Source organism: Petromyzon marinus, unplaced genomic scaffold (assembly GCF_048934315.1).
Source record: "Petromyzon marinus isolate PM22_M1 ecotype Great Lakes invasive population unplaced genomic scaffold, UKy_Petmar_22M1.pri1.0 PM_Scaffold_24, whole genome shotgun sequence".
NCBI lineage: Eukaryota > Metazoa > Chordata > Hyperoartia > Petromyzontiformes > Petromyzontidae > Petromyzon > Petromyzon marinus.
This window is the reverse complement of record NW_027423213.1, coordinates 295450-304835: the sequence shown is the minus strand read 5'-3', so window position 1 is coordinate 304835 and position 9386 is coordinate 295450. Positions and strand designations below refer to the sequence as shown.

Here is a 9386-nt window from a genome sequence, read left to right as displayed (position 1 = left end):
TTATCTATGAGTATATATAGGCTGGCTGACAGATATGAAGTTATTCCTTCGGTGGTAATAAACAACAACAATAATAATAATTGTTACCCTTTGTCATACCACTTATGGGTGAAGTCTTTCCATACTGGATAAGTCGTGGAGATTGCTTGACCATACTCCATCATGCTTGTCAACGTGGGTTGATGACGAGAAGGCTCAAGGCCAGTTTGCTTGATGGTAACTATGACTGAGAATCAAACTAAAGTGGTCTGATTCATATTGCAATGGCCAACCATTGTGCCACCGTTACACTCGTATGCATAAGTTAACAGGGAAAAAAAACTATACCATTTTTTGTTACTGTGAATAAAATGACAAAATAACATTGCCACTTTGGTCAACTCGTCATCTTGAAATTACGGAATGTACAAATCTAAAGTCTTAGGTATAATGGAAAGAAGGGTTTTGCTAATTGGGCGATCTCAGAATGGGTAGCAGGTGGCAATCCTAATCAAATGCCATTTTTCATATTTCGTGTGTTTAGGTCTGTTGTAGACAAAAAACGGCCTGCGATGAAATATGTCCTCTATTCCGACATGTGTAAAGAAGCTCATTCGCAGGGTACATTTTCATGTGGATTTATTTCGCGATAACATATTTACAGGCGAGAGTACGACTCACACGTTTCACAAGGCTATAACTACCGCAGTCCTGGTGGTTTCTAATAGAGTAATATCGAACAGTCTTTGTTGATGGTTTCTCCCATGTAGATCTCCAACAGTCGGCCCCGATGTCGTCCACCTGCAGTTGTTCTTCAGTCCCCAAGGAATCAACCCATTCGCGGGCCTCGCTCCCCCTTATATACCCCTACGGCCACGCCCTGGTAACTTCCAGCACTTGCCCCCGGTAGATTCTATCAGCAAACTCTATCGTCATCTACTTCCCTTCTCTTCGATGGCAAAGGTTATAGTGGTGTCAGTGTTGATGGGTGGAGACAGGTACAGGGTACTTTACGGGGGAAGGTTCGTAAAAGTCGTACTCCTGCGTTGTAAATACTTTATCGTGAAATAAATCATCAAGAAATTGGAACCTGCAAAGGAGCTTCTTTACACATGTGAGTGTAAGCCTGAGTACAATCTCACGTGTTGTTGCTGTAGAGTATTTTCATTTTACCAGTGGGTCAATGAGATAAGGGGATGGTGATTAAGGTAGTGAGTGATAGGATGGGTGGGTCATTCTTGAGAGCATGAAAAAGTGCGTGAGTGAGGTTGACACAGTGAATGATCAGGTGATTGTGTGAATGATCAGGTAAATATATGACTCATGAGGAGGGAGAGGGAGCATTTATGTAAGTCATAGAGTAAGGGAAGTGGGTGAGTTCATAATGGAGTGAGTGAGTACCAGTTAATTTAGTTGAACAAGGCGAGAACTAAAGCGACCAGGATGAGTCTCATTTGCAAGAGAGACCTGGATCACCCAAATGACCAAAGCTAAATAAACACACAGAGTTACAGTAATGAAAGCAAATATAAATAATACAAAACAACTGATGCGTCACATGGGAAATCGACGTAATGGAGTTAAGGGATGATAGAATATGTGAGTAAGGTGCGACACGGGTGTCCTCTGGCCCTTTCACGACTTAACATTTTTTTTGACTACGTAGTTTGAGACGATTTCCATGGATGTACCAGTAGAATCTATATCTCGTATAGATATAATGGGAGGCTGATCGATGCCCCAGTCCGGTCATGGTATGGCTCTCTATTGTTAAACCATATTATGAATGCGGATGATCTGGTGATTACTTCCCACTCTAAGGAGAAGTTGGAGACACTACAGCTAAACATGGAGCATTATCCTAAATTATGGGCTGTTACCATCAGCCTCACAAAAACAAATCACCTCCCTGGGTATTTTACATCATCAAAATGCTCCCCTCCCTCAATTCCCCATGTATTTTGGGGCAGTTGTGGAGAGAGTGGAGATATTTCCGTACTTGGTCAGTGTGCTGATGACCAACTCTGTTTCAGTAGCCGAGGTCTCACTTCGAATCATTCGAGCGGCATTCGATTTTCATCAGCTGCTGAATACTGTGTGGAAGCTACCTGGCATGTCACTCCATACAAACCTTCATGTCTTCTGGACCGCAGTTATGCCCTCCCGTATCTCTCTCGAAAGGAACATCTGCACTGGTGTGAAACATTTTGGTTAGCCCACGATCTATCCAGGGTTTAACCAGACTGGACTTTGTGAGGAGCTCAGATTCCTGGAATATCTGGACAAATGCCCATCTGTGGGCTCCTCCAGAAAGCGAGGCTGCGTTGGTTGTGTCATGCAGTCCGTATGCACAGTCACGGCATCCCCAAGCAGCTTCAATTTGGCTGGATAGATGGTGCTAAATGGGCGTGGTACGGGCTAGAGAAGAGATGGACTGAATGTGGTACAGAAGGATGTGGAGCTGATTGGACTTATTGATGACTGGTATCAGCAGTGTCACGATCGGCTTCTGTGGAGGAGGTTCATGAAAAGCGCTGCTGGGGAGGTGGAGGCAGTCGCCCTCCAGCAACAGCATAGGGCAGAGTAGCAAGGCTCAAAACAACGAGCAGAGCGCCAAACAACTGACACAAATAAAGTTGGCACAGTGGGGAGCACGGCTGTTGCATCTGCCGATCATTTTCCTTAGTCAATCCATGGCACCTGCGTCTATTTACATGACCTCCTGCCAGCCAGCCTTCGACACTTCACGTGGCCTCAAAATGCACCGAGCATGGCACAAGTGCTGTGGTGACACTCTTTGGTTCTATTGGATAAAGTCACGTAGGTAAAAAATAAAATAACAAAAAATCACGACGTTTCGGCCACAACACAAGCGGCCTTCATCAGGTGAAGGGACGAGACTGTCTGGAGGACAGCGAAAGCTTTAAATCTGCTGTGGTGATGTCACCGCCACTTAGGGGTGAACGACGGTTGTTCCGTTGTTGTGCGTGTGTGCACGGACGTATGTACGCCTGTGAGTCTCGTGTATGGAGAGATAAAGAGAGGCAGCCGTGCGTTGTGCTGGCCCGTGTGCCATTCTGAGCTTCATAGGCGCTGCTCACTAACAGCGCTTGCCCCAACATTCTGGTAAGGCTATACGGCGAATGATTGTCGCTGTTGTGTGTATGGACGTTCACCCCCCTCCCACCGCCCCCGTGTGTGCAGTTTTAGGGACTCATTACGCCCCCTCCCGACAAGCAGACCAGCATCCGAACTAAAGGTAAGTGACAATAAAAACAGATTTTTTTTCCATTTAAGTAACTTTATGTTTTGCTCACAATACAGTATTTATTACATTGTTGCATGCAAATGTACGATATTTTGTCTTACATATGACTTTGACAATGTTTCCATGTTTTGCTGAACCGTGATAACATCTTAAAAAACTTACAGAATGTGGATTTAAATACAGTACACTATTGTATTCAGACTTATGAACCGTTCGACTTACGGACAGTTCTCAGGAATGGAACCGATAAGTTGTATTATTCGCTAACAGCACCTTCCATTGGTATGGTTGACTACATACGATGCAAAGAAAGTTAAATATAGATACATATATATTGTACAGCACTTTCCCCAATAGTATGTTGATGTTCTATGGGGTATGTTTGTCTTTCTGAGTAATGTTTTAATTGGGGCGGTGTCATTTTCACAATTTCCCCAATGTTTTTACATTGGCCGACTTGCGCGTCAGCAATTTTCGCACCCAATGGATAAATCTCTTCTTCTTCTTCTTGGGTTTGGTGGTGGCAGAAGTGGTGGTGGAAGCTGTGGCAGCGGTGGTGGAAGGGGCATCGGTGGCATCATGGTACATTTGAGACACGGCGCATTTCAATTCTTTCAGCTGGCTACTGAGATGAAGGTTCTCTTCATGCAGCCTCTCTTCCCCATGCCACATGTCCTCGTGACGCACCAGCTTCCCGCGTAGCCTAAACTGTTCCTGGCCTCTCTGCGGATCCAGGAAGTTCAACTCCGTCAGGTGGGCATGCAGCGACCTCCGGAGATCTTTGTTTTCACAGCGCAGCGACATTTGCCGCTGTGCTGCATTGCAGTCTCGGAGAAAATCCGCATGGAGAGACTTGCTCTCCCTGCAAGGCACTCTCGTGGACTCCAGCTCCAACTGGCACTCTTTAAGCTGTTGAACCAGGCTCCTGTTCTCTCTCTGGAGAGTCTCTCGGTTCTCCATCAACTCCTCCTGCTGCTGCTGTAGCTCCAGACGGAGCATCTTGTTCTTCTGACAGAGCTCCACATTCTGCAGGCTCATCCTCTCCGTAGACAGCGTCGTGACCTCATGGTCAAAGTCTGAAATGGATAGCGTAAAAAGAAGATAAATGAAGATCCCCATCCCAAGCATGGCCAAGACCAGAACGTCAACGATCAGCAGCACCATGCTCAGCTCGTGTTGACGGCACGCGGGACGGAAGGAAGTGTGAGACGCGTCACGAAGGAGCGTGTTATTTATACAAACGTCATTATCCGGATGTGACGTACGCTATGACGTAACAGCCATCCCTGCCCACTTATTGGCAATCATTGCCCACCACGTGACTCTACGGCCCCGCCCCTAACCGCGCAGCTCCTCCCCCATACTCTTCTTCCGCCTTCCCCACGTGACGCGAATCGAGCCAATCACGCGAGAGGCGGCGCGCGGTAGGCCCCGCGACCGCTTCCCGCCATTCTTGCAATGGGCGGCGGGGCCGCGCAGGGGGGGGGGGGGCGGTGGGGGCGGGGCTGAGTTCACTCCACGTCGCGAGCGGGAGGAGGAGGAGGGACGAGGGGGAGGGGCCAGGAGGGACGAGGGGGAGGGGCCAGGAGCGGGAGTGGGGGAGCCGTGGCGCCGCTCTTGGGCCGCGAGGCCTCCCCCTGGCCCCGCGGCGCCACGCGGAGACCGCGACAGCAGCAGGAGGTGGTGGTGGTGGTGGTGTTTGTGGTTGTAGGCACGGGAGAGGTGGTGGTGGTGTTTGTGGTTGTAGGCACGGGAGAGGTGGTGGTGGTGTTTGTGTTTGTAGGCACGGGAGAGGTGGTGGTGGTGTTTGTGGTTGTAGGCACGGGAGAGGTGGTGGTGGTGTTTGTGGTTGTAGGCACGGGAGAGGTGGTGGTGGTGTTTGTGGTTGTAGGCACGGGAGAGGTGGTCACGGACAGGCGGTGAGTGCCGGGTGATGGAGGGGGGGTGAGGGAGTGGATTGCAGGGTGAGTGAGTTAATGAGGAGAATTAATAGGTGAGGAGGGTGAGTGAGTTGAAGGGTGAGGTGAGTGGGTGAGTGGTGAGTTCACGACAGGGAGATTGGGGCTGAGTGAGTGAACGCAGCGCACGGTAAAGATCCCCTGAGAGCATTCGCAAGAGTTGGACATTGAGTGCCGCTGTCAGGGTCCACACGCAAATTACTCACTTGGCATGATATACAAATTAACCATTGTAAACGATAACTTTAAAAAAAGTCCGCTATTTGTCAGAACTAATGCGATGTGCGTTTACCATATTTGTAGCACGTTATAACCAACGTCAACATCGTAATTTAGAGTAACCATTAGTCCATACGTGTCACTTGCTAATAGTCCCCGGGTCAATCACAACTTTGCCGTGCGTGCAGGCTTTGTCTCTGGCTGCTCGCTAGGGCTGCGATGCCTTTCCATGCCACAAGATGACGTTCATTGCTCCTTCCACACCGCGACAATATTTACTGCAGTGTTCTATAACGCGGTAGTTGCGTTGCTGAATAACACCGCGTTGTGTAAACTCCCTCGTTACAATGACTAATACAGGGTAAAGCACAGTCCGTGATAGCAGTGTGAGATGCGTGTGTCGGCTGAACAAAGACTGAGGCGCGTGGGGAGCATCAGGAAGCATCCAGCAGCATCCCAATGCCTTGTGTGACGCTGTGCCCAGGCAGCCGTACAACCGCACATTCCTACTCGCGCGACGTGGTTCTGTTGACTCAATCGCGTTATATCCACTTAGCATCCGTGTCATAAAACGTGTTCCCTAATACATTCATCGTGCTATATCCAATTGGCGTTATGAAAACACGCGTTGAGGCAGAACGAACTCTATAAACTATTTTTATTTTACCAGGTGAGACCCACTGAGCTATGTGGCTGTTTTCCAGAAGCGACCTGTCCACAAATGATAGATCAGCTAAATGGCTAATCACGTTAGAAATGTGTAGCACCAGCCACAAATACTCTAGACATGGATCCCCTTTGACAGGGTCAGTGTCTACTTAGATTCACTCACTCCGCCTATTGTCATGCGGCGTGTGCAGCTGCGTCGTGACACTTGGTAGAGTGCTGCCTTTGAGGCAGAGAGCTTTACAACCGTGTGCAGTGGTTAATTTGCTTAACAGCTTTACACCGAACTCCTTGCTTGTGGTAAAACATGTTTGCGACTTTGCTGATCGAGAACTATGCAGATTTAGATTTATAGTAACATGTACTTGGTGTGAGATGAACTTCCAAATAATTTCCTTTGCTCAACATCTTGCAATTAATGTCTTTTTAAATGGTCAGCTTAAGTGATTCCGTGATGTTTATGTAACTTTACCATTAAGATAACCTATGGAGCACAATTATTTCAGTATTATTTTTCATAAGTAAACTTTAAACTGAACCCATATGTGATATTATATTGATTGATTATTTTATTTTTTAATGTAGTCTACATGCTCTTCTGGGGATATTACCCCACATTTACCATTCATTGATGTTCCCTTTGACATTGGTAATTGGCATTGTCACACCATAGTAATTCATGGGCAATTATGTAATTCGCTCTGTCTATCTCTCTCTGCATCTGTCTGTGTGGGTGTCTCTCTCTGCCGGTGTGTTTTTCTTTGTATGCGTCTTTCGTGTGTCTCTTTGTGTATGCCTCTCTCTGTGTGTGGATGTCTCTCGGTGTCTGTGTCTCTCTTTCCTTTTCCACGATGTGGTGTTGTATTTACATGCAAATTCTACCTCTAGCCCCGCCCACTTACTCTTGGGCTGAGCTTATCTCAAGCCAATATAACTTCGTGTTTCAGCAGCTTTCTCGCTATATTTTTTTACCTGATGATGGTTGCTTGTGTTGCGATCGAAACGTCGTGATCTATTATTTTTTCTACCTACGTGACTTTACCGAAAGAACCAAAGAGTATTGTGATTGTAATTTTGATTGTGATTGTTGTGGTGGAGGTGGTGATATTGATGGTGGTGTTAACGATAGCGGTGATTTTGGTGGTTGTAATGGTGGTATTGATGGTGGTAATGGTGGTTGACTATTACCCCTCTCGTGTCCTTCCACCACCAGGTTTAAGAATCTGCTGGTGTCTGTGCTGGAGGTGGACGTCGGATATCTGTGCAGTCTGGAGTGGTGGACAATAGACTTCTGCAGCTCAACCAGGTGGACGCACTGGGCAGGGAGCAAGATGGTGGTGGCCTTAGAGACCCACTTACTCCCACAGAGAGCCATAGACTCACTCACAGAGTGCACTCACACAGAGAGCCAAAGTCTCACTGACACAGAGCCATAGGCTCACTCACATGGAGACACATAGACTCACTCACACAGAGAACCATTGATTAACTCATTGTTTTTTTCGGTAAAGTCACATATGTAGAAATACCATAAAATTATATTAAAATAAATCAAGCACGACGTTTCGACCGCAACACAAGCGATCTTCATCAGGTGTAAAAACAAATAGCACATAAGGTGACATCAACGCAACACATAGAGAGTGTTAAACTGCACGGAGGTAAATACAACAAGAAGATGAGAGACGAGAATTCAAAAAACCTAAGAAAATTTTACGTGATGCAATACCAGTCGGCCAACGACACAGTTAGACACTTGCCTGGCAGACCACGAATTTCAGAAGAGTGTTAAATTTCGTGTTCATCCTCTGGGTTGAACATACCAGCATAGACAGAGTGAACAAATACGAGGTATAAGATAGCAGAAATACATATACAGGGACACAAGAGGTAAGAAGAGGAAAGATGGACAGAGAAGCAAGAAAAAAGGGGCCGGATGGATGAACAGACAGAGGCTTAAAATAAGTAGCAGAGGTGGGGGGAGGGGCCGAAGAAAGCAAGGGGCACCCCACCCCACCCACCCCACCCCACCCACCCCACCCACCCCACCCCACCCACCCCACCCCACCCACCCCACCCCACCCCTCCCACCCCTCCCACCGATCCTCCCCCCAACCCTCCCCTCAACGCTCCTTTCACTCCTCCCGTCACCCCTCCACCCCTCTCCTTTCTGCTGCGTAAGGGCCAGAGGCTGAGAGCACAGCAGAGGAGGCTACACGGGGAACTGGGCCGCGTCAGGGGCGAGAGACGCGGGGCGACTCGACACTTCACAGCGGCCTTCATAGATGTGTACTGCTTCATTCATAGGAGCTCAATAACAGCACTTGCCCCACCAGTCTGTGGAGCTCCATGGGGGATGTTTGTGTCGGAGCTCGTGCTGTAGGCATAGACGACGCGCGACCGTGGATCCTCTATAGGGAGCGCTCGTCTGCTGTGGGTCGCATGGAGCTGCACGAGCGGACACCGCCGCAGCGATTCCCATACCGAGTCACGAGATAGGCGCTGGGAAACAATTGCGCTGAAGTGTGTTGCTGGGTGGATGAAGCGAGCACCACCATGGTGTGCTTGCCTTGTATGGTCAGTCGTGTGACTGATTATTATAATATATTAATTCACACCTGTGCACCGTGTCATGGCAGTTTCTCTGTTTTCCTTCATTGCATTTTTATTTCAGAAATATTTCACCTGCAAAATAGATTGAGTTTGAATATCTCATGCGAAAGGGTGCCCAGGGCATGTGGGGTCGTCCAATTGCACAGTGTTTAGCGCACATCACTACACACCCATGGACTAAATCCAGAGGCGAGTGACAAATGAATCAGTTCTGCCCCCCTCGCTTCACCAACCCGCACTAGTCGGCGTGGTGAAATATGGTAAAAAATCAACACGACCGACAGGGCATAGGGTGTCCATTATCCAGAAGGGCTTTACTTTATTATCACATCCACATCTAATTGTGGATTTGGTTATTTTTCTTTAGTTATCTTTGTTGTATAAATACAACTTGACAAGATGTGTACTGCTTCATTCTGGTACATTTACTGTTTTTCAGTGCATTTCAGCACTGGGTGTGTTTGTTGGATTTATTGTTTGTCGATTTTTCATTGAACTGACAAATGGTGTAACCTGGTCCCTTGGGTACCCAGGCCTTCCTATAGTATAACTCCAGGAATCGGCAGATTTTTATTTTATTGTACCAAGTAAGGACCACTGAGCTATATAGCTATTTTTCAAAAGCAACCTGGCCACAAATCATAGCTCAACGAAGTGGCTTATCACGTGGAAATTTGTAGCAG

At 47.5% G+C, this 9386-nt stretch overlaps 1 long non-coding RNA gene across 1 annotated transcript; it reads left to right on the top strand.

Moving 5' to 3' along the window:
* The first annotated feature begins 7263 nt into the window (after window positions 1-7263).
* On the top strand, window positions 7264-9103 carry LOC142922991 (uncharacterized). Its single transcript, XR_012940457.1, has 2 exons — window positions 7264-7396; window positions 8273-9103. It is a non-coding gene; the product is annotated as an uncharacterized LOC142922991 (long non-coding RNA).
* The last annotated feature ends 283 nt before the right edge of the window (window positions 9104-9386 follow it).